General features: G+C 48.0%; 18 non-coding genes across 18 annotated transcripts; all 18 read left to right on the top strand.

Moving 5' to 3' along the window:
• Positions 1–473: 473 nt before the first annotated feature.
• On the top strand, positions 474–664 carry LOC142267067 (U2 spliceosomal RNA). The gene has a single exon (XR_012733021.1). It is a non-coding gene; the product is annotated as a U2 spliceosomal RNA (small nuclear RNA).
• A 1,336-nt stretch (positions 665–2,000) lies between these two features.
• On the top strand, positions 2,001–2,184 carry LOC142267096 (U2 spliceosomal RNA). Its single transcript, XR_012733046.1, has one exon. It is a non-coding gene; the product is annotated as a U2 spliceosomal RNA (small nuclear RNA).
• Positions 2,185–3,301: 1,117 nt separating this feature from the next.
• On the top strand, positions 3,302–3,492 carry LOC142267065 (U2 spliceosomal RNA). The gene has a single exon (XR_012733020.1). It is a non-coding gene; the product is annotated as a U2 spliceosomal RNA (small nuclear RNA).
• Positions 3,493–4,609: 1,117 nt separating this feature from the next.
• Positions 4,610–4,800, top strand: LOC142267064 (U2 spliceosomal RNA). Its single transcript, XR_012733019.1, has one exon. It is a non-coding gene; the product is annotated as a U2 spliceosomal RNA (small nuclear RNA).
• Positions 4,801–5,917: 1,117 nt separating this feature from the next.
• Positions 5,918–6,108, top strand: LOC142267063 (U2 spliceosomal RNA). The gene has a single exon (XR_012733018.1). It is a non-coding gene; the product is annotated as a U2 spliceosomal RNA (small nuclear RNA).
• Positions 6,109–7,225: 1,117 nt separating this feature from the next.
• LOC142267062 (U2 spliceosomal RNA) lies at positions 7,226–7,416 on the top strand. The gene has a single exon (XR_012733017.1). It is a non-coding gene; the product is annotated as a U2 spliceosomal RNA (small nuclear RNA).
• Positions 7,417–8,533: 1,117 nt separating this feature from the next.
• LOC142267061 (U2 spliceosomal RNA) lies at positions 8,534–8,724 on the top strand. Its single transcript, XR_012733016.1, has one exon. It is a non-coding gene; the product is annotated as a U2 spliceosomal RNA (small nuclear RNA).
• A 1,117-nt stretch (positions 8,725–9,841) lies between these two features.
• On the top strand, positions 9,842–10,032 carry LOC142267060 (U2 spliceosomal RNA). Its single transcript, XR_012733015.1, has one exon. It is a non-coding gene; the product is annotated as a U2 spliceosomal RNA (small nuclear RNA).
• Positions 10,033–11,149: 1,117 nt separating this feature from the next.
• Positions 11,150–11,340, top strand: LOC142267059 (U2 spliceosomal RNA). The gene has a single exon (XR_012733014.1). It is a non-coding gene; the product is annotated as a U2 spliceosomal RNA (small nuclear RNA).
• Positions 11,341–12,457: 1,117 nt separating this feature from the next.
• Positions 12,458–12,648, top strand: LOC142267058 (U2 spliceosomal RNA). Its single transcript, XR_012733013.1, has one exon. It is a non-coding gene; the product is annotated as a U2 spliceosomal RNA (small nuclear RNA).
• Positions 12,649–13,765: 1,117 nt separating this feature from the next.
• On the top strand, positions 13,766–13,956 carry LOC142267056 (U2 spliceosomal RNA). The gene has a single exon (XR_012733011.1). It is a non-coding gene; the product is annotated as a U2 spliceosomal RNA (small nuclear RNA).
• Positions 13,957–15,073: 1,117 nt separating this feature from the next.
• Positions 15,074–15,264, top strand: LOC142267054 (U2 spliceosomal RNA). The gene has a single exon (XR_012733010.1). It is a non-coding gene; the product is annotated as a U2 spliceosomal RNA (small nuclear RNA).
• A 1,117-nt stretch (positions 15,265–16,381) lies between these two features.
• On the top strand, positions 16,382–16,572 carry LOC142267053 (U2 spliceosomal RNA). Its single transcript, XR_012733009.1, has one exon. It is a non-coding gene; the product is annotated as a U2 spliceosomal RNA (small nuclear RNA).
• Positions 16,573–17,689: 1,117 nt separating this feature from the next.
• LOC142267052 (U2 spliceosomal RNA) lies at positions 17,690–17,880 on the top strand. The gene has a single exon (XR_012733008.1). It is a non-coding gene; the product is annotated as a U2 spliceosomal RNA (small nuclear RNA).
• A 1,117-nt stretch (positions 17,881–18,997) lies between these two features.
• LOC142267087 (U2 spliceosomal RNA) lies at positions 18,998–19,188 on the top strand. The gene has a single exon (XR_012733039.1). It is a non-coding gene; the product is annotated as a U2 spliceosomal RNA (small nuclear RNA).
• A 1,117-nt stretch (positions 19,189–20,305) lies between these two features.
• On the top strand, positions 20,306–20,496 carry LOC142267051 (U2 spliceosomal RNA). The gene has a single exon (XR_012733007.1). It is a non-coding gene; the product is annotated as a U2 spliceosomal RNA (small nuclear RNA).
• Positions 20,497–21,613: 1,117 nt separating this feature from the next.
• On the top strand, positions 21,614–21,804 carry LOC142267150 (U2 spliceosomal RNA). Its single transcript, XR_012733092.1, has one exon. It is a non-coding gene; the product is annotated as a U2 spliceosomal RNA (small nuclear RNA).
• A 1,117-nt stretch (positions 21,805–22,921) lies between these two features.
• Positions 22,922–23,112, top strand: LOC142267149 (U2 spliceosomal RNA). Its single transcript, XR_012733091.1, has one exon. It is a non-coding gene; the product is annotated as a U2 spliceosomal RNA (small nuclear RNA).
• The last annotated feature ends 1,813 nt before the right edge of the window (positions 23,113–24,925 follow it).

Genomic DNA, 24,925 nt, shown 5'->3' with positions numbered 1-24,925 from the left:
GAGGGGGCAATCTCTTTTTTTCCCGGGTGGTAGGGGGATGACAGGAGAAGGGAAGCGGGTGGTGAGAAAGGTACAGAGGGCAGGGTTTGGGGGCTGGGAAGGAAAGGGAAAAGATTAGGGTTTGGGGATGATGAAAGGGCTTTCTACGGGTAAGGATGGCAAAGGGTGGCAGTGACGGAAAGTCAGGCAACCTGTCCTGTCCGTCTTTTTGTATCGTGAATTGGAAAGACTGCAAGGGGGAGGGGATTTGCTTGCGCCCTAAAGGAGGAGTTATTCAGATTCATTGCAGTGGGCGGCGGCTGCAAAACGCACCATTCTTCTTGTTTTTGCTCTGCAAAGCAGCCTTTTCAAGGGTTGGCTTGGGTGACAAAATGTCTTGTGTAGGCGTGGGTTTGTCTCCCTCTCGCTCTCTCTCCCTAAGATGTGTCCGGCATAGGCCAGGGTGCCACTCGAGGCCCAAACCAATTCTGGTTATCGCTTCTCGGCCTTTTGGCTAAGATCAAGTGTAGTATCTGTTCTTATCAGTTTAATATCTGATACGTCCCCTATCTGGGGACCATATATTAAATGGATTTTTAGAACAGGGAGATGGAAAAAGAGCTTGCTCTGTCCACTCCACGCATTGACCTGGTATTGCAGTACCTCCAGGAACGGTGCACCCCTTCTTAACCCAGTTTCCAAAAGCAGAACTCGATTCACCTGATTCATATTAGCCCGATTAGCGAATTGAAATGAATTTTTATCTAACACACTTTTTACTTGCTTTATTCATCCAAATAGCAAACTCATCACCACTCAACTTCACCAACTCTGCTATGTCCCGTGCAGTATCTTGTTGTCAGTCTAATCTAGATCATGTGTAATTGAATGGAATAGATCCCTTTTGGACAAAGTGGAGTCAGATGCTGCAGTGACCACAGGTGTGAGAGGATCTACAATTGGCATCTGGTGTTATCTCTCTGCTTCCACTCCAAATAAAGTTACCTGTTGTTACCTGAACGTCAAATACTAAGAATGGGCGGCCTATGAAAGAATTAGTACTTTCATTAAGTATACTAAACCGGCTAATTGGGAATAGACAAACTGTAAAAAGCCCTCTGAGAAAGCCCCTCTCTAACCTTTGTTAGTAAGCTTTTCTGTAGCCTGCCTGTTGATGTATTTTCGGTTTGAACAGTGCACAACATGAAGAGACGGAACACTGGCGGCTTGTCACAATGCCCCCCGATGACATCACAATAGCGCTGCTGCCTAGAAAACAAGCTGCGCAGAAGAAGTTGTTCTTTGGGTGGGAGGGTGGGCTAGTGGAAGGAGGGGGCAATCTCTTTTTTTCCCGGGTGGTAGGGGGATGACAGGAGAAGGGAAGCGGGTGGTGAGAAAGGTACAGAGGGCAGGGTTTGGGGGCTGGGAAGGAAAGGGAAAAGATTAGGGTTTGGGGATGATGAAAGGGCTTTCTACGGGTAAGGATGGCAAAGGGTGGCAGTGACGGAAAGTCAGGCAACCTGTCCTGTCCGTCTTTTTGTATCGTGAATTGGAAAGACTGCAAGGGGGAGGGGAGTTGCTTGCGCCCTAAAGGAGGAGTTATTCAGATTCATTGCAGTGGGCGGCGGCTGCAAAACGCACCATTCTTCTTGTTTTTGCTCTGCAAAGCAGCCTTTTCAAGGGTTGGCTTGGGTGACAAAATGTCTTGTGTAGGCGTGGGTTTGTCTCCCTCTCGCTCTCTCTCCCTAAGATGTGTCCGGCATAGGCCAGGGTGCCACTCGAGGCCCAAACCAATTCTGGTTATCGCTTCTCGGCCTTTTGGCTAAGATCAGGTGTAGTCCCTTCATTGGGTTTGCCTTGGTCTTGGCTGGGAGGGGCCCGGGCTTGCACAACCGCCGGCCTCGGGGATTGTTGCGCCTTTTGGTGCTTACGTCCCTTTGTGGCTGGTGGTTCCTGGGCTCGGGAGGCGATCACCCAGGCACTGCGCTTTTGTGTGGTGGCCTGCTGGCCTTCGGGGCTACCTTGATTCTGAAAATTGCGGATGAAATCTCATCTGTTCTTATCAGTTTAATATCTGATACGTCCCCTATCTGGGGACCATATATTAAATGGATTTTTAGAACAGGGAGATGGAAAAAGAGCTTGCTCTGTCCACTCCACGCATTGACCTGGTATTGCAGTACCTCCAGGAACGGTGCACCCCTTCTTAACCCAGTTTCCAAAAGCAGAACTCGATTCACCTGATTCATATTAGCCCGATTAGCGAATTGAAATGAATTTTTATCTAACACACTTTTTACTTGCTTTATTCATCCAAATAGCAAACTCATCACCACTCAACTTCACCAACTCTGCTATGTCCCGTGCAGTATCTTGTTGTCAGTCTAATCTAGATCATGTGTAATTGAATGGAATAGATCCCTTTTGGACAAAGTGGAGTCAGATGCTGCAGTGACCACAGGTGTGAGAGGATCTACAATTGGCATCTGGTGTCATCTCTCTGCTTCCACTCCAAATAAAGTTACCTGTTGTTACCTGAACGTCAAATACTAAGAATGGGCGGCCTATGAAAGAATTAGTACTTTCATTAAGTATACTAAACCGGCTAATTGGGAATAGACAAACTGTAAAAAGCCCTCTGAGAAAGCCCCTCTCTAACCTTTGTTAGTAAGCTTTTCTGTAGCCTGCCTGTTGATGTATTTTCGGTTTGAACAGTGCACAACATGAAGAGACGGAACACTGGCGGCTTGTCACAATGCCCCCCGATGACATCACAATAGCGCTGCTGCCTAGAAAACAAGCTGCGCAGAAGAAGTTGTTCTTTGGGTGGGAGGGTGGGCTAGTGGAAGGAGGGGGCAATCTCTTTTTTTCCCGGGTGGTAGGGGGATGACAGGAGAAGGGAAGCGGGTGGTGAGAAAGGTACAGAGGGCAGGGTTTGGGGGCTGGGAAGGAAAGGGAAAAGATTAGGGTTTGGGGATGATGAAAGGGCTTTCTACGGGTAAGGATGGCAAAGGGTGGCAGTGACGGAAAGTCAGGCAACCTGTCCTGTCCGTCTTTTTGTATCGTGAATTGGAAAGACTGCAAGGGGGAGGGGAGTTGCTTGCGCCCTAAAGGAGGAGTTATTCAGATTCATTGCAGTGGGCGGCGGCTGCAAAACGCACCATTCTTCTTGTTTTTGCTCTGCAAAGCAGCCTTTTCAAGGGTTGGCTTGGGTGACAAAATGTCTTGTGTAGGCGTGGGTTTGTCTCCCTCTCGCTCTCTCTCCCTAAGATGTGTCCGGCATAGGCCAGGGTGCCACTCGAGGCCCAAACCAATTCTGGTTATCGCTTCTCGGCCTTTTGGCTAAGATCAAGTGTAGTATCTGTTCTTATCAGTTTAATATCTGATACGTCCCCTATCTGGGGACCATATATTAAATGGATTTTTAGAACAGGGAGATGGAAAAAGAGCTTGCTCTGTCCACTCCACGCATTGACCTGGTATTGCAGTACCTCCAGGAACGGTGCACCCCTTCTTAACCCAGTTTCCAAAAGCAGAACTCGATTCACCTGATTCATATTAGCCCGATTAGCGAATTGAAATGAATTTTTATCTAACACACTTTTTACTTGCTTTATTCATCCAAATAGCAAACTCATCACCACTCAACTTCACCAACTCTGCTATGTCCCGTGCAGTATCTTGTTGTCAGTCTAATCTAGATCATGTGTAATTGAATGGAATAGATCCCTTTTGGACAAAGTGGAGTCAGATGCTGCAGTGACCACAGGTGTGAGAGGATCTACAATTGGCATCTGGTGTTATCTCTCTGCTTCCACTCCAAATAAAGTTACCTGTTGTTACCTGAACGTCAAATACTAAGAATGGGCGGCCTATGAAAGAATTAGTACTTTCATTAAGTATACTAAACCGGCTAATTGGGAATAGACAAACTGTAAAAAGCCCTCTGAGAAAGCCCCTCTCTAACCTTTGTTAGTAAGCTTTTCTGTAGCCTGCCTGTTGATGTATTTTCGGTTTGAACAGTGCACAACATGAAGAGACGGAACACTGGCGGCTTGTCACAATGCCCCCCGATGACATCACAATAGCGCTGCTGCCTAGAAAACAAGCTGCGCAGAAGAAGTTGTTCTTTGGGTGGGAGGGTGGGCTAGTGGAAGGAGGGGGCAATCTCTTTTTTTCCCGGGTGGTAGGGGGATGACAGGAGAAGGGAAGCGGGTGGTGAGAAAGGTACAGAGGGCAGGGTTTGGGGGCTGGGAAGGAAAGGGAAAAGATTAGGGTTTGGGGATGATGAAAGGGCTTTCTACGGGTAAGGATGGCAAAGGGTGGCAGTGACGGAAAGTCAGGCAACCTGTCCTGTCCGTCTTTTTGTATCGTGAATTGGAAAGACTGCAAGGGGGAGGGGAGTTGCTTGCGCCCTAAAGGAGGAGTTATTCAGATTCATTGCAGTGGGCGGCGGCTGCAAAACGCACCATTCTTCTTGTTTTTGCTCTGCAAAGCAGCCTTTTCAAGGGTTGGCTTGGGTGACAAAATGTCTTGTGTAGGCGTGGGTTTGTCTCCCTCTCGCTCTCTCTCCCTAAGATGTGTCCGGCATAGGCCAGGGTGCCACTCGAGGCCCAAACCAATTCTGGTTATCGCTTCTCGGCCTTTTGGCTAAGATCAAGTGTAGTATCTGTTCTTATCAGTTTAATATCTGATACGTCCCCTATCTGGGGACCATATATTAAATGGATTTTTAGAACAGGGAGATGGAAAAAGAGCTTGCTCTGTCCACTCCACGCATTGACCTGGTATTGCAGTACCTCCAGGAACGGTGCACCCCTTCTTAACCCAGTTTCCAAAAGCAGAACTCGATTCACCTGATTCATATTAGCCCGATTAGCGAATTGAAATGAATTTTTATCTAACACACTTTTTACTTGCTTTATTCATCCAAATAGCAAACTCATCACCACTCAACTTCACCAACTCTGCTATGTCCCGTGCAGTATCTTGTTGTCAGTCTAATCTAGATCATGTGTAATTGAATGGAATAGATCCCTTTTGGACAAAGTGGAGTCAGATGCTGCAGTGACCACAGGTGTGAGAGGATCTACAATTGGCATCTGGTGTTATCTCTCTGCTTCCACTCCAAATAAAGTTACCTGTTGTTACCTGAACGTCAAATACTAAGAATGGGCGGCCTATGAAAGAATTAGTACTTTCATTAAGTATACTAAACCGGCTAATTGGGAATAGACAAACTGTAAAAAGCCCTCTGAGAAAGCCCCTCTCTAACCTTTGTTAGTAAGCTTTTCTGTAGCCTGCCTGTTGATGTATTTTCGGTTTGAACAGTGCACAACATGAAGAGACGGAACACTGGCGGCTTGTCACAATGCCCCCCGATGACATCACAATAGCGCTGCTGCCTAGAAAACAAGCTGCGCAGAAGAAGTTGTTCTTTGGGTGGGAGGGTGGGCTAGTGGAAGGAGGGGGCAATCTCTTTTTTTCCCGGGTGGTAGGGGGATGACAGGAGAAGGGAAGCGGGTGGTGAGAAAGGTACAGAGGGCAGGGTTTGGGGGCTGGGAAGGAAAGGGAAAAGATTAGGGTTTGGGGATGATGAAAGGGCTTTCTACGGGTAAGGATGGCAAAGGGTGGCAGTGACGGAAAGTCAGGCAACCTGTCCTGTCCGTCTTTTTGTATCGTGAATTGGAAAGACTGCAAGGGGGAGGGGAGTTGCTTGCGCCCTAAAGGAGGAGTTATTCAGATTCATTGCAGTGGGCGGCGGCTGCAAAACGCACCATTCTTCTTGTTTTTGCTCTGCAAAGCAGCCTTTTCAAGGGTTGGCTTGGGTGACAAAATGTCTTGTGTAGGCGTGGGTTTGTCTCCCTCTCGCTCTCTCTCCCTAAGATGTGTCCGGCATAGGCCAGGGTGCCACTCGAGGCCCAAACCAATTCTGGTTATCGCTTCTCGGCCTTTTGGCTAAGATCAAGTGTAGTATCTGTTCTTATCAGTTTAATATCTGATACGTCCCCTATCTGGGGACCATATATTAAATGGATTTTTAGAACAGGGAGATGGAAAAAGAGCTTGCTCTGTCCACTCCACGCATTGACCTGGTATTGCAGTACCTCCAGGAACGGTGCACCCCTTCTTAACCCAGTTTCCAAAAGCAGAACTCGATTCACCTGATTCATATTAGCCCGATTAGCGAATTGAAATGAATTTTTATCTAACACACTTTTTACTTGCTTTATTCATCCAAATAGCAAACTCATCACCACTCAACTTCACCAACTCTGCTATGTCCCGTGCAGTATCTTGTTGTCAGTCTAATCTAGATCATGTGTAATTGAATGGAATAGATCCCTTTTGGACAAAGTGGAGTCAGATGCTGCAGTGACCACAGGTGTGAGAGGATCTACAATTGGCATCTGGTGTTATCTCTCTGCTTCCACTCCAAATAAAGTTACCTGTTGTTACCTGAACGTCAAATACTAAGAATGGGCGGCCTATGAAAGAATTAGTACTTTCATTAAGTATACTAAACCGGCTAATTGGGAATAGACAAACTGTAAAAAGCCCTCTGAGAAAGCCCCTCTCTAACCTTTGTTAGTAAGCTTTTCTGTAGCCTGCCTGTTGATGTATTTTCGGTTTGAACAGTGCACAACATGAAGAGACGGAACACTGGCGGCTTGTCACAATGCCCCCCGATGACATCACAATAGCGCTGCTGCCTAGAAAACAAGCTGCGCAGAAGAAGTTGTTCTTTGGGTGGGAGGGTGGGCTAGTGGAAGGAGGGGGCAATCTCTTTTTTTCCCGGGTGGTAGGGGGATGACAGGAGAAGGGAAGCGGGTGGTGAGAAAGGTACAGAGGGCAGGGTTTGGGGGCTGGGAAGGAAAGGGAAAAGATTAGGGTTTGGGGATGATGAAAGGGCTTTCTACGGGTAAGGATGGCAAAGGGTGGCAGTGACGGAAAGTCAGGCAACCTGTCCTGTCCGTCTTTTTGTATCGTGAATTGGAAAGACTGCAAGGGGGAGGGGAGTTGCTTGCGCCCTAAAGGAGGAGTTATTCAGATTCATTGCAGTGGGCGGCGGCTGCAAAACGCACCATTCTTCTTGTTTTTGCTCTGCAAAGCAGCCTTTTCAAGGGTTGGCTTGGGTGACAAAATGTCTTGTGTAGGCGTGGGTTTGTCTCCCTCTCGCTCTCTCTCCCTAAGATGTGTCCGGCATAGGCCAGGGTGCCACTCGAGGCCCAAACCAATTCTGGTTATCGCTTCTCGGCCTTTTGGCTAAGATCAAGTGTAGTATCTGTTCTTATCAGTTTAATATCTGATACGTCCCCTATCTGGGGACCATATATTAAATGGATTTTTAGAACAGGGAGATGGAAAAAGAGCTTGCTCTGTCCACTCCACGCATTGACCTGGTATTGCAGTACCTCCAGGAACGGTGCACCCCTTCTTAACCCAGTTTCCAAAAGCAGAACTCGATTCACCTGATTCATATTAGCCCGATTAGCGAATTGAAATGAATTTTTATCTAACACACTTTTTACTTGCTTTATTCATCCAAATAGCAAACTCATCACCACTCAACTTCACCAACTCTGCTATGTCCCGTGCAGTATCTTGTTGTCAGTCTAATCTAGATCATGTGTAATTGAATGGAATAGATCCCTTTTGGACAAAGTGGAGTCAGATGCTGCAGTGACCACAGGTGTGAGAGGATCTACAATTGGCATCTGGTGTTATCTCTCTGCTTCCACTCCAAATAAAGTTACCTGTTGTTACCTGAACGTCAAATACTAAGAATGGGCGGCCTATGAAAGAATTAGTACTTTCATTAAGTATACTAAACCGGCTAATTGGGAATAGACAAACTGTAAAAAGCCCTCTGAGAAAGCCCCTCTCTAACCTTTGTTAGTAAGCTTTTCTGTAGCCTGCCTGTTGATGTATTTTCGGTTTGAACAGTGCACAACATGAAGAGACGGAACACTGGCGGCTTGTCACAATGCCCCCCGATGACATCACAATAGCGCTGCTGCCTAGAAAACAAGCTGCGCAGAAGAAGTTGTTCTTTGGGTGGGAGGGTGGGCTAGTGGAAGGAGGGGGCAATCTCTTTTTTTCCCGGGTGGTAGGGGGATGACAGGAGAAGGGAAGCGGGTGGTGAGAAAGGTACAGAGGGCAGGGTTTGGGGGCTGGGAAGGAAAGGGAAAAGATTAGGGTTTGGGGATGATGAAAGGGCTTTCTACAGGTAAGGATGGCAAAGGGTGGCAGTGACGGAAAGTCAGGCAACCTGTCCTGTCCGTCTTTTTGTATCGTGAATTGGAAAGACTGCAAGGGGGAGGGGAGTTGCTTGCGCCCTAAAGGAGGAGTTATTCAGATTCATTGCAGTGGGCGGCGGCTGCAAAACGCACCATTCTTCTTGTTTTTGCTCTGCAAAGCAGCCTTTTCAAGGGTTGGCTTGGGTGACAAAATGTCTTGTGTAGGCGTGGGTTTGTCTCCCTCTCGCTCTCTCTCCCTAAGATGTGTCCGGCATAGGCCAGGGTGCCACTCGAGGCCCAAACCAATTCTGGTTATCGCTTCTCGGCCTTTTGGCTAAGATCAAGTGTAGTATCTGTTCTTATCAGTTTAATATCTGATACGTCCCCTATCTGGGGACCATATATTAAATGGATTTTTAGAACAGGGAGATGGAAAAAGAGCTTGCTCTGTCCACTCCACGCATTGACCTGGTATTGCAGTACCTCCAGGAACGGTGCACCCCTTCTTAACCCAGTTTCCAAAAGCAGAACTCGATTCACCTGATTCATATTAGCCCGATTAGCGAATTGAAATGAATTTTTATCTAACACACTTTTTACTTGCTTTATTCATCCAAATAGCAAACTCATCACCACTCAACTTCACCAACTCTGCTATGTCCCGTGCAGTATCTTGTTGTCAGTCTAATCTAGATCATGTGTAATTGAATGGAATAGATCCCTTTTGGACAAAGTGGAGTCAGATGCTGCAGTGACCACAGGTGTGAGAGGATCTACAATTGGCATCTGGTGTTATCTCTCTGCTTCCACTCCAAATAAAGTTACCTGTTGTTACCTGAACGTCAAATACTAAGAATGGGCGGCCTATGAAAGAATTAGTACTTTCATTAAGTATACTAAACCGGCTAATTGGGAATAGACAAACTGTAAAAAGCCCTCTGAGAAAGCCCCTCTCTAACCTTTGTTAGTAAGCTTTTCTGTAGCCTGCCTGTTGATGTATTTTCGGTTTGAACAGTGCACAACATGAAGAGACGGAACACTGGCGGCTTGTCACAATGCCCCCCGATGACATCACAATAGCGCTGCTGCCTAGAAAACAAGCTGCGCAGAAGAAGTTGTTCTTTGGGTGGGAGGGTGGGCTAGTGGAAGGAGGGGGCAATCTCTTTTTTTCCCGGGTGGTAGGGGGATGACAGGAGAAGGGAAGCGGGTGGTGAGAAAGGTACAGAGGGCAGGGTTTGGGGGCTGGGAAGGAAAGGGAAAAGATTAGGGTTTGGGGATGATGAAAGGGCTTTCTACGGGTAAGGATGGCAAAGGGTGGCAGTGACGGAAAGTCAGGCAACCTGTCCTGTCCGTCTTTTTGTATCGTGAATTGGAAAGACTGCAAGGGGGAGGGGAGTTGCTTGCGCCCTAAAGGAGGAGTTATTCAGATTCATTGCAGTGGGCGGCGGCTGCAAAACGCACCATTCTTCTTGTTTTTGCTCTGCAAAGCAGCCTTTTCAAGGGTTGGCTTGGGTGACAAAATGTCTTGTGTAGGCGTGGGTTTGTCTCCCTCTCGCTCTCTCTCCCTAAGATGTGTCCGGCATAGGCCAGGGTGCCACTCGAGGCCCAAACCAATTCTGGTTATCGCTTCTCGGCCTTTTGGCTAAGATCAAGTGTAGTATCTGTTCTTATCAGTTTAATATCTGATACGTCCCCTATCTGGGGACCATATATTAAATGGATTTTTAGAACAGGGAGATGGAAAAAGAGCTTGCTCTGTCCACTCCACGCATTGACCTGGTATTGCAGTACCTCCAGGAACGGTGCACCCCTTCTTAACCCAGTTTCCAAAAGCAGAACTCGATTCACCTGATTCATATTAGCCTGATTAGCGAATTGAAATGAATTTTTATCTAACACACTTTTTACTTGCTTTATTCATCCAAATAGCAAACTCATCACCACTCAACTTCACCAACTCTGCTATGTCCCGTGCAGTATCTTGTTGTCAGTTTAATCTAGATCATGTGTAATTGAATGGAATAGATCCCTTTTGGACAAAGTGGAGTCAGATGCTGCAGTGACCACAGGTGTGAGAGGATCTACAATTGGCATCTGGTGTTATCTCTCTGCTTCCACTCCAAATAAAGTTACCTGTTGTTACCTGAACGTCAAATACTAAGAATGGGCGGCCTATGAAAGAATTAGTACTTTCATTAAGTATACTAAACCGGCTAATTGGGAATAGACAAACTGTAAAAAGCCCTCTGAGAAAGCCCCTCTCTAACCTTTGTTAGTAAGCTTTTCTGTAGCCTGCCTGTTGATGTATTTTCGGTTTGAACAGTGCACAACATGAAGAGACGGAACACTGGCGGCTTGTCACAATGCCCCCCGATGACATCACAATAGCGCTGCTGCCTAGAAAACAAGCTGCGCAGAAGAAGTTGTTCTTTGGGTGGGAGGGTGGGCTAGTGGAAGGAGGGGGCAATCTCTTTTTTTCCCGGGTGGTAGGGGGATGACAGGAGAAGGGAAGCGGGTGGTGAGAAAGGTACAGAGGGCAGGGTTTGGGGGCTGGGAAGGAAAGGGAAAAGATTAGGGTTTGGGGATGATGAAAGGGCTTTCTACGGGTAAGGATGGCAAAGGGTGGCAGTGACGGAAAGTCAGGCAACCTGTCCTGTCCGTCTTTTTGTATCGTGAATTGGAAAGACTGCAAGGGGGAGGGGAGTTGCTTGCGCCCTAAAGGAGGAGTTATTCAGATTCATTGCAGTGGGCGGCGGCTGCAAAACGCACCATTCTTCTTGTTTTTGCTCTGCAAAGCAGCCTTTTCAAGGGTTGGCTTGGGTGACAAAATGTCTTGTGTAGGCGTGGGTTTGTCTCCCTCTCGCTCTCTCTCCCTAAGATGTGTCCGGCATAGGCCAGGGTGCCACTCGAGGCCCAAACCAATTCTGGTTATCGCTTCTCGGCCTTTTGGCTAAGATCAAGTGTAGTATCTGTTCTTATCAGTTTAATATCTGATACGTCCCCTATCTGGGGACCATATATTAAATGGATTTTTAGAACAGGGAGATGGAAAAAGAGCTTGCTCTGTCCACTCCACGCATTGACCTGGTATTGCAGTACCTCCAGGAACGGTGCACCCCTTCTTAACCCAGTTTCCAAAAGCAGAACTCGATTCACCTGATTCATATTAGCCCGATTAGCGAATTGAAATGAATTTTTATCTAACACACTTTTTACTTGCTTTATTCATCCAAATAGCAAACTCATCACCACTCAACTTCACCAACTCTGCTATGTCCCGTGCAGTATCTTGTTGTCAGTCTAATCTAGATCATGTGTAATTGAATGGAATAGATCCCTTTTGGACAAAGTGGAGTCAGATGCTGCAGTGACCACAGGTGTGAGAGGATCTACAATTGGCATCTGGTGTTATCTCTCTGCTTCCACTCCAAATAAAGTTACCTGTTGTTACCTGAACGTCAAATACTAAGAATGGGCGGCCTATGAAAGAATTAGTACTTTCATTAAGTATACTAAACCGGCTAATTGGGAATAGACAAACTGTAAAAAGCCCTCTGAGAAAGCCCCTCTCTAACCTTTGTTAGTAAGCTTTTCTGTAGCCTGCCTGTTGATGTATTTTCGGTTTGAACAGTGCACAACATGAAGAGACGGAACACTGGCGGCTTGTCACAATGCCCCCCGATGACATCACAATAGCGCTGCTGCCTAGAAAACAAGCTGCGCAGAAGAAGTTGTTCTTTGGGTGGGAGGGTGGGCTAGTGGAAGGAGGGGGCAATCTCTTTTTTTCCCGGGTGGTAGGGGGATGACAGGAGAAGGGAAGCGGGTGGTGAGAAAGGTACAGAGGGCAGGGTTTGGGGGCTGGGAAGGAAAGGGAAAAGATTAGGGTTTGGGGATGATGAAAGGGCTTTCTACGGGTAAGGATGGCAAAGGGTGGCAGTGACGGAAAGTCAGGCAACCTGTCCTGTCCGTCTTTTTGTATCGTGAATTGGAAAGACTGCAAGGGGGAGGGGAGTTGCTTGCGCCCTAAAGGAGGAGTTATTCAGATTCATTGCAGTGGGCGGCGGCTGCAAAACGCACCATTCTTCTTGTTTTTGCTCTGCAAAGCAGCCTTTTCAAGGGTTGGCTTGGGTGACAAAATGTCTTGTGTAGGCGTGGGTTTGTCTCCCTCTCGCTCTCTCTCCCTAAGATGTGTCCGGCATAGGCCAGGGTGCCACTCGAGGCCCAAACCAATTCTGGTTATCGCTTCTCGGCCTTTTGGCTAAGATCAAGTGTAGTATCTGTTCTTATCAGTTTAATATCTGATACGTCCCCTATCTGGGGACCATATATTAAATGGATTTTTAGAACAGGGAGATGGAAAAAGAGCTTGCTCTGTCCACTCCACGCATTGACCTGGTATTGCAGTACCTCCAGGAACGGTGCACCCCTTCTTAACCCAGTTTCCAAAAGCAGAACTCGATTCACCTGATTCATATTAGCCCGATTAGCGAATTGAAATGAATTTTTATCTAACACACTTTTTACTTGCTTTATTCATCCAAATAGCAAACTCATCACCACTCAACTTCACCAACTCTGCTATGTCCCGTGCAGTATCTTGTTGTCAGTCTAATCTAGATCATGTGTAATTGAATGGAATAGATCCCTTTTGGACAAAGTGGAGTCAGATGCTGCAGTGACCACAGGTGTGAGAGGATCTACAATTGGCATCTGGTGTTATCTCTCTGCTTCCACTCCAAATAAAGTTACCTGTTGTTACCTGAACGTCAAATACTAAGAATGGGCGGCCTATGAAAGAATTAGTACTTTCATTAAGTATACTAAACCGGCTAATTGGGAATAGACAAACTGTAAAAAGCCCTCTGAGAAAGCCCCTCTCTAACCTTTGTTAGTAAGCTTTTCTGTAGCCTGCCTGTTGATGTATTTTCGGTTTGAACAGTGCACAACATGAAGAGACGGAACACTGGCGGCTTGTCACAATGCCCCCCGATGACATCACAATAGCGCTGCTGCCTAGAAAACAAGCTGCGCAGAAGAAGTTGTTCTTTGGGTGGGAGGGTGGGCTAGTGGAAGGAGGGGGCAATCTCTTTTTTTCCCGGGTGGTAGGGGGATGACAGGAGAAGGGAAGCGGGTGGTGAGAAAGGTACAGAGGGCAGGGTTTGGGGGCTGGGAAGGAAAGGGAAAAGATTAGGGTTTGGGGATGATGAAAGGGCTTTCTACGGGTAAGGATGGCAAAGGGTGGCAGTGACGGAAAGTCAGGCAACCTGTCCTGTCCGTCTTTTTGTATCGTGAATTGGAAAGACTGCAAGGGGGAGGGGAGTTGCTTGCGCCCTAAAGGAGGAGTTATTCAGATTCATTGCAGTGGGCGGCGGCTGCAAAACGCACCATTCTTCTTGTTTTTGCTCTGCAAAGCAGCCTTTTCAAGGGTTGGCTTGGGTGACAAAATGTCTTGTGTAGGCGTGGGTTTGTCTCCCTCTCGCTCTCTCTCCCTAAGATGTGTCCGGCATAGGCCAGGGTGCCACTCGAGGCCCAAACCAATTCTGGTTATCGCTTCTCGGCCTTTTGGCTAAGATCAAGTGTAGTATCTGTTCTTATCAGTTTAATATCTGATACGTCCCCTATCTGGGGACCATATATTAAATGGATTTTTAGAACAGGGAGATGGAAAAAGAGCTTGCTCTGTCCACTCCACGCATTGACCTGGTATTGCAGTACCTCCAGGAACGGTGCACCCCTTCTTAACCCAGTTTCCAAAAGCAGAACTCGATTCACCTGATTCATATTAGCCCGATTAGCGAATTGAAATGAATTTTTATCTAACACACTTTTTACTTGCTTTATTCATCCAAATAGCAAACTCATCACCACTCAACTTCACCAACTCTGCTATGTCCCGTGCAGTATCTTGTTGTCAGTCTAATCTAGATCATGTGTAATTGAATGGAATAGATCCCTTTTGGACAAAGTGGAGTCAGATGCTGCAGTGACCACAGGTGTGAGAGGATCTACAATTGGCATCTGGTGTTATCTCTCTGCTTCCACTCCAAATAAAGTTACCTGTTGTTACCTGAACGTCAAATACTAAGAATGGGCGGCCTATGAAAGAATTAGTACTTTCATTAAGTATACTAAACCGGCTAATTGGGAATAGACAAACTGTAAAAAGCCCTCTGAGAAAGCCCCTCTCTAACCTTTGTTAGTAAGCTTTTCTGTAGCCTGCCTGTTGATGTATTTTCGGTTTGAACAGTGCACAACATGAAGAGACGGAACACTGGCGGCTTGTCACAATGCCCCCCGATGACATCACAATAGCGCTGCTGCCTAGAAAACAAGCTGCGCAGAAGAAGTTGTTCTTTGGGTGGGAGGGTGGGCTAGTGGAAGGAGGGGGCAATCTCTTTTTTTCCCGGGTGGTAGGGGGATGACAGGAGAAGGGAAGCGGGTGGTGAGAAAGGTACAGAGGGCAGGGTTTGGGGGCTGGGAAGGAAAGGGAAAAGATTAGGGTTTGGGGATGATGAAAGGGCTTTCTACGGGTAAGGATGGCAAAGGGTGGCAGTGACGGAAAGTCAGGCAACCTGTCCTGTCCGTCTTTTTGTATCGTGAATTGGAAAGACTGCAAGGGGGAGGGGAGTTGCTTGCGCCCTAAAGGAGGAGTTATTCAGATTCATTGCAGTGGGCGGCGGCTGCAAAACGCACCATTCTTCTTGTTTTTGCTCTGCAAAGCAGCCTTTTCAAGGGTTGGCTTGGGTGACAAAATGTCTTGTGTAGGCGTGGGTTTGTCTCCCTCTCGCTCTCTCTCCCTAAGATGTGTCCGGCATAGGCCAGGGTGCCACTCGAGGCCCAAACCAATTCTGGTTATCGCTTCTCGGCCTTTTGGCTAAGATCAAGTGTAGTATCTGTTCTTATCAGTTTAATATCTGATACGTCCCCTATCTGGGGACCATATATTAAATGGATTTTTAGAACAGGGAGATGGAAAAAGAGCTTGCTCTGTCCACTCCACGCATTGACCTGGTATTGCAGTACCTCCAGGAACGGTGCACCCCTTCTTAACCCAGTTTCCAAAAGCAGAACTCGATTCACCTGATTCATATTAGCCCGATTAGCGAATTGAAATGAATTTTTATCTAACACACTTTTTACTTGCTTTATTCATCCAAATAGCAAACTCATCACCACTCAACTTCACCAACTCTGCTATGTCCCGTGCAGTATCTTGTTGTCAGTCTAATCTAGATCATGTGTAATTGAATGGAATAGATCCCTTTTGGACAAAGTGGAGTCAGATGCTGCAGTGACCACAGGTGTGAGAGGATCTACAATTGGCATCTGGTGTTATCTCTCTGCTTCCACTCCAAATAAAGTTACCTGTTGTTACCTGAACGTCAAATACTAAGAATGGGCGGCCTATGAAAGAATTAGTACTTTCATTAAGTATACTAAACCGGCTAATTGGGAATAGACAAACTGTAAAAAGCCCTCTGAGAAAGCCCCTCTCTAACCTTTGTTAGTAAGCTTTTCTGTAGCCTGCCTGTTGATGTATTTTCGGTTTGAACAGTGCACAACATGAAGAGACGGAACACTGGCGGCTTGTCACAATGCCCCCCGATGACATCACAATAGCGCTGCTGCCTAGAAAACAAGCTGCGCAGAAGAAGTTGTTCTTTGGGTGGGAGGGTGGGCTAGTGGAAGGAGGGGGCAATCTCTTTTTTTCCCGGGTGGTAGGGGGATGACAGGAGAAGGGAAGCGGGTGGTGAGAAAGGTACAGAGGGCAGGGTTTGGGGGCTGGGAAGGAAAGGGAAAAGATTAGGGTTTGGGGATGATGAAAGGGCTTTCTACGGGTAAGGATGGCAAAGGGTGGCAGTGACGGAAAGTCAGGCAACCTGTCCTGTCCGTCTTTTTGTATCGTGAATTGGAAAGACTGCAAGGGGGAGGGGAGTTGCTTGCGCCCTAAAGGAGGAGTTATTCAGATTCATTGCAGTGGGCGGCGGCTGCAAAACGCACCATTCTTCTTGTTTTTGCTCTGCAAAGCAGCCTTTTCAAGGGTTGGCTTGGGTGACAAAATGTCTTGTGTAGGCGTGGGTTTGTCTCCCTCTCGCTCTCTCTCCCTAAGATGTGTCCGGCATAGGCCAGGGTGCCACTCGAGGCCCAAACCAATTCTGGTTATCGCTTCTCGGCCTTTTGGCTAAGATCAAGTGTAGTATCTGTTCTTATCAGTTTAATATCTGATACGTCCCCTATCTGGGGACCATATATTAAATGGATTTTTAGAACAGGGAGATGGAAAAAGAGCTTGCTCTGTCCACTCCACGCATTGACCTGGTATTGCAGTACCTCCAGGAACGGTGCACCCCTTCTTAACCCAGTTTCCAAAAGCAGAACTCGATTCACCTGATTCATATTAGCCCGATTAGCGAATTGAAATGAATTTTTATCTAACACACTTTTTACTTGCTTTATTCATCCAAATAGCAAACTCATCACCACTCAACTTCACCAACTCTGCTATGTCCCGTGCAGTATCTTGTTGTCAGTCTAATCTAGATCATGTGTAATTGAATGGAATAGATCCCTTTTGGACAAAGTGGAGTCAGATGCTGCAGTGACCACAGGTGTGAGAGGATCTACAATTGGCATCTGGTGTTATCTCTCTGCTTCCACTCCAAATAAAGTTACCTGTTGTTACCTGAACGTCAAATACTAAGAATGGGCGGCCTATGAAAGAATTAGTACTTTCATTAAGTATACTAAACCGGCTAATTGGGAATAGACAAACTGTAAAAAGCCCTCTGAGAAAGCCCCTCTCTAACCTTTGTTAGTAAGCTTTTCTGTAGCCTGCCTGTTGATGTATTTTCGGTTTGAACAGTGCACAACATGAAGAGACGGAACACTGGCGGCTTGTCACAATGCCCCCCGATGACATCACAATAGCGCTGCTGCCTAGAAAACAAGCTGCGCAGAAGAAGTTGTTCTTTGGGTGGGAGGGTGGGCTAGTGGAAGGAGGGGGCAATCTCTTTTTTTCCCGGGTGGTAGGGGGATGACAGGAGAAGGGAAGCGGGTGGTGAGAAAGGTACAGAGGGCAGGGTTTGGGGGCTGGGAAGGAAAGGGAAAAGATTAGGGTTTGGGGATGATGAAAGGGCTTTCTACGGGTAAGGATGGCAAAGGGTGGCAGTGACGGAAAGTCAGGCAACCTGTCCTGTCCGTCTTTTTGTATCGTGAATTGGAAAGACTGCAAGGGGGAGGGGAGTTGCTTGCGCCCTAAAGGAGGAGTTATTCAGATTCATTGCAGTGGGCGGCGGCTGCAAAACGCACCATTCTTCTTGTTTTTGCTCTGCAAAGCAGCCTTTTCAAGGGTTGGCTTGGGTGACAAAATGTCTTGTGTAGGCGTGGGTTTGTCTCCCTCTCGCTCTCTCTCCCTAAGATGTGTCCGGCATAGGCCAGGGTGCCACTCGAGGCCCAAACCAATTCTGGTTATCGCTTCTCGGCCTTTTGGCTAAGATCAAGTGTAGTATCTGTTCTTATCAGTTTAATATCTGATACGTCCCCTATCTGGGGACCATATATTAAATGGATTTTTAGAACAGGGAGATGGAAAAAGAGCTTGCTCTGTCCACTCCACGCATTGACCTGGTATTGCAGTACCTCCAGGAACGGTGCACCCCTTCTTAACCCAGTTTCCAAAAGCAGAACTCGATTCACCTGATTCATATTAGCCCGATTAGCGAATTGAAATGAATTTTTATCTAACACACTTTTTACTTGCTTTATTCATCCAAATAGCAAACTCATCACCACTCAACTTCACCAACTCTGCTATGTCCCGTGCAGTATCTTGTTGTCAGTCTAATCTAGATCATGTGTAATTGAATGGAATAGATCCCTTTTGGACAAAGTGGAGTCAGATGCTGCAGTGACCACAGGTGTGAGAGGATCTACAATTGGCATCTGGTGTTATCTCTCTGCTTCCACTCCAAATAAAGTTACCTGTTGTTACCTGAACGTCAAATACTAAGAATGGGCGGCCTATGAAAGAATTAGTACTTTCATTAAGTATACTAAACCGGCTAATTGGGAATAGACAAACTGTAAAAAGCCCTCTGAGAAAGCCCCTCTCTAACCTTTGTTAGTAAGCTTTTCTGTAGCCTGCCTGTTGATGTATTTTCGGTTTGAACAGTGCACAACATGAAGAGACGGAACACTGGCGGCTTGTCACAATGCCCCCCGATGACATCACAATAGCGCTGCTGCCTAGAAAACAAGCTGCGCAGAAGAAGTTGTTCTTTGGGTGGGAGGGTGGGCTAGTGGAAGGAGGGGGCAATCTCTTTTTTTCCCGGGTGGTAGGGGGATGACAGGAGAAGGGAAGCGGGTGGTGAGAAAGGTACAGAGGGCAGGGTTTGGGGGCTGGGAAGGAAAGGGAAAAGATTAGGGTTTGGGGATGATGAAAGGGCTTTCTACGGGTAAGGATGGCAAAGGGTGGCAGTGACGGAAAGTCAGGCAACCTGTCCTGTCCGTCTTTTTGTATCGTGAATTGGAAAGACTGCAAGGGGGAGGGGAGTTGCTTGCGCCCTAAAGGAGGAGTTATTCAGATTCATTGCAGTGGGCGGCGGCTGCAAAACGCACCATTCTTCTTGTTTTTGCTCTGCAAAGCAGCCTTTTCAAGGGTTGGCTTGGGTGACAAAATGTCTTGTGTAGGCGTGGGTTTGTCTCCCTCTCGCTCTCTCTCCCTAAGATGTGTCCGGCATAGGCCAGGGTGCCACTCGAGGCCCAAACCAATTCTGGTTATCGCTTCTCGGCCTTTTGGCTAAGATCAAGTGTAGTATCTGTTCTTATCAGTTTAATATCTGATACGTCCCCTATCTGGGGACCATATATTAAATGGATTTTTAGAACAGGGAGATGGAAAAAGAGCTTGCTCTGTCCACTCTACGCATTGACCTGGTATTGCAGTACCTCCAGGAACGGTGCACCCCTTCTTAACCCAGTTTCCAAAAGCAGAACTCGATTCACCTGATTCATATTAGCCCGATTAGCGAATTGAAATGAATTTTTATCTAACACACTTTTTACTTGCTTTATTCATCCAAATAGCAAACTCATCACCACTCAACTTCACCAACTCTGCTATGTCCCGTGCAGTATCTTGTTGTCAGTCTAATCTAGATCATGTGTAATTGAATGGAATAGATCCCTTTTGGACAAAGTGGAGTCAGATGCTGCAGTGACCACAGGTGTGAGAGGATCTACAATTGGCATCTGGTGTTATCTCTCTGCTTCCACTCCAAATAAAGTTACCTGTTGTTACCTGAACGTCAAATACTAAGAATGGGCGGCCTATGAAAGAATTAGTACTTTCATTAAGTATACTAAACCGGCTAATTGGGAATAGACAAACTGTAAAAAGCCCTCTGAGAAAGCCCCTCTCTAACCTTTGTTAGTAAGCTTTTCTGTAGCCTGCCTGTTGATGTATTTTCGGTTTGAACAGTGCACAACATGAAGAGACGGAACACTGGCGGCTTGTCACAATGCCCCCCGATGACATCACAATAGCGCTGCTGCCTAGAAAACAAGCTGCGCAGAAGAAGTTGTTCTTTGGGTGGGAGGGTGGGCTAGTGGAAGGAGGGGGCAATCTCTTTTTTTCCCGGGTGGTAGGGGGATGACAGGAGAAGGGAAGCGGGTGGTGAGAAAGGTACAGAGGGCAGGGTTTGGGGGCTGGGAAGGAAAGGGAAAAGATTAGGGTTTGGGGATGATGAAAGGGCTTTCTACGGGTAAGGATGGCAAAGGGTGGCAGTGACGGAAAGTCAGGCAACCTGTCCTGTCCGTCTTTTTGTATCGTGAATTGGAAAGACTGCAAGGGGGAGGGGAGTTGCTTGCGCCCTAAAGGAGGAGTTATTCAGATTCATTGCAGTGGGCGGCGGCTGCAAAACGCACCATTCTTCTTGTTTTTGCTCTGCAAAGCAGCCTTTTCAAGGGTTGGCTTGGGTGACAAAATGTCTTGTGTAGGCGTGGGTTTGTCTCCCTCTCGCTCTCTCTCCCTAAGATGTGTCCGGCATAGGCCAGGGTGCCACTCGAGGCCCAAACCAATTCTGGTTATCGCTTCTCGGCCTTTTGGCTAAGATCAAGTGTAGTATCTGTTCTTATCAGTTTAATATCTGATACGTCCCCTATCTGGGGACCATATATTAAATGGATTTTTAGAACAGGGAGATGGAAAAAGAGCTTGCTCTGTCCACTCCACGCATTGACCTGGTATTGCAGTACCTCCAGGAACGGTGCACCCCTTCTTAACCCAGTTTCCAAAAGCAGAACTCGATTCACCTGATTCATATTAGCCCGATTAGCGAATTGAAATGAATTTTTATCTAACACACTTTTTACTTGCTTTATTCATCCAAATAGCAAACTCATCACCACTCAACTTCACCAACTCTGCTATGTCCCGTGCAGTATCTTGTTGTCAGTCTAATCTAGATCATGTGTAATTGAATGGAATAGATCCCTTTTGGACAAAGTGGAGTCAGATGCTGCAGTGACCACAGGTGTGAGAGGATCTACAATTGGCATCTGGTGTTATCTCTCTGCTTCCACTCCAAATAAAGTTACCTGTTGTTACCTGAACGTCAAATACTAAGAATGGGCGGCCTATGAAAGAATTAGTACTTTCATTAAGTATACTAAACCGGCTAATTGGGAATAGACAAACTGTAAAAAGCCCTCTGAGAAAGCCCCTCTCTAACCTTTGTTAGTAAGCTTTTCTGTAGCCTGCCTGTTGATGTATTTTCGGTTTGAACAGTGCACAACATGAAGAGACGGAACACTGGCGGCTTGTCACAATGCCCCCCGATGACATCACAATAGCGCTGCTGCCTAGAAAACAAGCTGCGCAGAAGAAGTTGTTCTTTGGGTGGGAGGGTGGGCTAGTGGAAGGAGGGGGCAATCTCTTTTTTTCCCGGGTGGTAGGGGGATGACAGGAGAAGGGAAGCGGGTGGTGAGAAAGGTACAGAGGGCAGGGTTTGGGGGCTGGGAAGGAAAGGGAAAAGATTAGGGTTTGGGGATGATGAAAGGGCTTTCTACGGGTAAGGATGGCAAAGGGTGGCAGTGACGGAAAGTCAGGCAACCTGTCCTGTCCGTCTTTTTGTATCGTGAATTGGAAAGACTGCAAGGGGGAGGGGAGTTGCTTGCGCCCTAAAGGAGGAGTTATTCAGATTCATTGCAGTGGGCGGCGGCTGCAAAACGCACCATTCTTCTTGTTTTTGCTCTGCAAAGCAGCCTTTTCAAGGGTTGGCTTGGGTGACAAAATGTCTTGTGTAGGCGTGGGTTTGTCTCCCTCTCGCTCTCTCTCCCTAAGATGTGTCCGGCATAGGCCAGGGTGCCACTCGAGGCCCAAACCAATTCTGGTTATCGCTTCTCGGCCTTTTGGCTAAGATCAAGTGTAGTATCTGTTCTTATCAGTTTAATATCTGATACGTCCCCTATCTGGGGACCATATATTAAATGGATTTTTAGAACAGGGAGATGGAAAAAGAGCTTGCTCTGTCCACTCCACGCATTGACCTGGTATTGCAGTACCTCCAGGAACGGTGCACCCCTTCTTAACCCAGTTTCCAAAAGCAGAACTCGATTCACCTGATTCATATTAGCCCGATTAGCGAATTGAAATGAATTTTTATCTAACACACTTTTTACTTGCTTTATTCATCCAAATAGCAAACTCATCACCACTCAACTTCACCAACTCTGCTATGTCCCGTGCAGTATCTTGTTGTCAGTCTAATCTAGATCATGTGTAATTGAATGGAATAGATCCCTTTTGGACAAAGTGGAGTCAGATGCTGCAGTGACCACAGGTGTGAGAGGATCTACAATTGGCATCTGGTGTTATCTCTCTGCTTCCACTCCAAATAAAGTTACCTGTTGTTACCTGAACGTCAAATACTAAGAATGGGCGGCCTATGAAAGAATTAGTACTTTCATTAAGTATACTAAACCGGCTAATTGGGAATAGACAAACTGTAAAAAGCCCTCTGAGAAAGCCCCTCTCTAACCTTTGTTAGTAAGCTTTTCTGTAGCCTGCCTGTTGATGTATTTTCGGTTTGAACAGTGCACAACATGAAGAGACGGAACACTGGCGGCTTGTCACAATGCCCCCCGATGACATCACAATAGCGCTGCTGCCTAGAAAACAAGCTGCGCAGAAGAAGTTGTTCTTTGGGTGGGAGGGTGGGCTATTGGAAGGAGGGGGCAATCTCTTTTTTTCCCGGGTGGTAGGGGGATGACAGGAGAAGGGAAGCGGGTGGTGAGAAAGGTACAGAGGGCAGGGTTTGGGGGCTGGGAAGGAAAGGGAAAAGATTAGGGTTTGGGGATGATGAAAGGGCTTTCTACGGGTAAGGATGGCAAAGGGTGGCAGTGACGGAAAGTCAGGCAACCTGTCCTGTCCGTCTTTTTGTATCGTGAATTGGAAAGACTGCAAGGGGGAGGGGAGTTGCTTGCGCCCTAAAGGAGGAGTTATTCAGATTCATTGCAGTGGGCGGCGGCTGCAAAACGCACCATTCTTCTTGTTTTTGCTCTGCAAAGCAGCCTTTTCAAGGGTTGGCTTGGGTGACAAAATGTCTTGTGTAGGCGTGGGTTTGTCTCCCTCTCGCTCTCTCTCCCTAAGATGTGTCCGGCATAGGCCAGGGTGCCACTCGAGGCCCAAACCAATTCTGGTTATCGCTTCTCGGCCTTTTGGCTAAGATCAAGTGTAGTATCTGTTCTTATCAGTTTAATATCTGATACGTCCCCTATCTGGGGACCATATATTAAATGGATTTTTAGAACAGGGAGATGGAAAAAGAGCTTGCTCTGTCCACTCCACGCATTGACCTGGTATTGCAGTACCTCCAGGAACGGTGCACCCCTTCTTAACCCAGTTTCCAAAAGCAGAACTCGATTCACCTGATTCATATTAGCCCGATTAGCGAATTGAAATGAATTTTTATCTAACACACTTTTTACTTGCTTTATTCATCCAAATAGCAAACTCATCACCACTCAACTTCACCAACTCTGCTATGTCCCGTGCAGTATCTTGTTGTCAGTCTAATCTAGATCAAGTGCCCGGCTGGAACCTCCACCCCCTCCCCAGGGGGTAGGTGGAGGCCGGCATGACGTGGCTAGGGGGGATAGGGTGAAGAGAGAGAGGGGTGGGGGTTTAGGGACCGTTAGGCTAGGAGCGGGGAAAAGCTTGGTATTGCTGCGGCTGCAGCTGAAGTAGTTGTCACTGCTGGACGCTGCTGTTAAAAAAAAAAAAAAAAAAACCCCGTTCTATTACCTGCTATGGATGCTTTGCTGGAAGAGCTGCAGGGGGCGGCCCGGCGCCATCCCTCCGGCTGGTTGGAGGAGCAGCTGCGGGCGGTGCTGGCCGGTGGCGTGGTGTCGGGTGCATCTGCGTCTGCCCCGGCTGGGCCGCAGGCGCGGCCCGCTCGTTGCGGTCGGCGGTCGGGGGGGGCTCCGGGGCCGGCCGCGGAGGTCCCTCCTGCAGCTAGGGGGCGGCCATGCCGCAGGTCCAGGCCTCCGGAGCGCCTCTCTCCCGGCGGTTCTGGGCGGGCCACGGGGCAGGCGCGTCCTGCTCGCAGGCCGCGGTTGGAGCCGGGGCGGTCCGGTGCAGTGCCTGCGGGGCCTCAGCGGCAGCGGGGAAGCCCCATCAGGGACCCTCCGGCGGTGGGGGAGGTGTCCAGCTTCGGGAGCCCCCTCCGCGCCGGGAGGAATTCACGTCCGCGGCTGAGGTCAGCGGTGGTTAGTAGGCCTCGGCCCGGTATGGGGGAGGGGCCTGCTGCCACCTGGCATCAAGAGGACCTGGAGGATGCGGCGGGCCGCACTGGCGAGGTTCCGGTCGGGCGGCCTGGCTGGACGGCACGGGAAACGCAGGACGGACGGCGGGATCCCTGGCAGGAGGTCGGCGGGCCAGGGCAGGACTGCTCTGGGTCTCAGCAGCAGCCTGGTGGTCGGGATCCAGGAGCGGCGGTGCGTGGACCACCTGGATTGGGCTCGGGACCGACCGATCCGAGGTTACCTGCGCCGATCGGACCTGTGGAGGACTTCAGACAGGAGAGGGACGCGGCGCCAGGGACGGCTGGACGGCAGGATTCGGGATTGACGGCTGGCGGGATCACAGCTCCTGCGCAGCTTGGTGAGTACAGCTCTGTGTCTTGTTTGTCTTCTTTGACTAATGATGTGTTAGGTAGTGCAGTGGGTCTGGCTGGGGCTGGGATGGCTCAGGGGCAGGCGGCTCCGCCGGGGTCATTAGGGGTTGTGGAGGTCTTGTCGGAGGTCAGGCAGTTGTTGGCGCGGCTAGAAGGGAGCAGGAGTGTCGGAAGTTGTGCGTCGGCGTGGGTGGGATCTGGGGTCCCGGGTGTGGGGGTGGCAGCAGCGAGTGCAGCGGAGGTACGGCGGGGGTCCGAGCCAGTGTCGGTTTCTGTGCAGACGGAAAAAGACAAGGATCGGATTCATTTGGATGATAAGGCGAGGGGGGAGGTTTACGTGTGTTTTGAGGGGCCGCTGGGCTCGCATTTAAAGAAGGAAGTTAGGGAAAAAATTTGGAGGGATGATTATGTGGAAATCTTCTCTTTGTTGCCGTTAGAGAAATTTAATTTGGACAAGCCCAAGAAAGACGACAACAAAAAAGAGGATGAGGAGAAGCGGCGGTGGCGGTTGATCCCTCAGACGTTTACAAA

Source organism: Anomaloglossus baeobatrachus, unplaced genomic scaffold (assembly GCF_048569485.1).
Source record: "Anomaloglossus baeobatrachus isolate aAnoBae1 unplaced genomic scaffold, aAnoBae1.hap1 Scaffold_2934, whole genome shotgun sequence".
NCBI lineage: Eukaryota > Metazoa > Chordata > Amphibia > Anura > Aromobatidae > Anomaloglossus > Anomaloglossus baeobatrachus.
The sequence above is the reverse complement of the archived record's forward strand: the minus strand, read 5'-3'. Positions and strand labels throughout refer to the sequence as shown.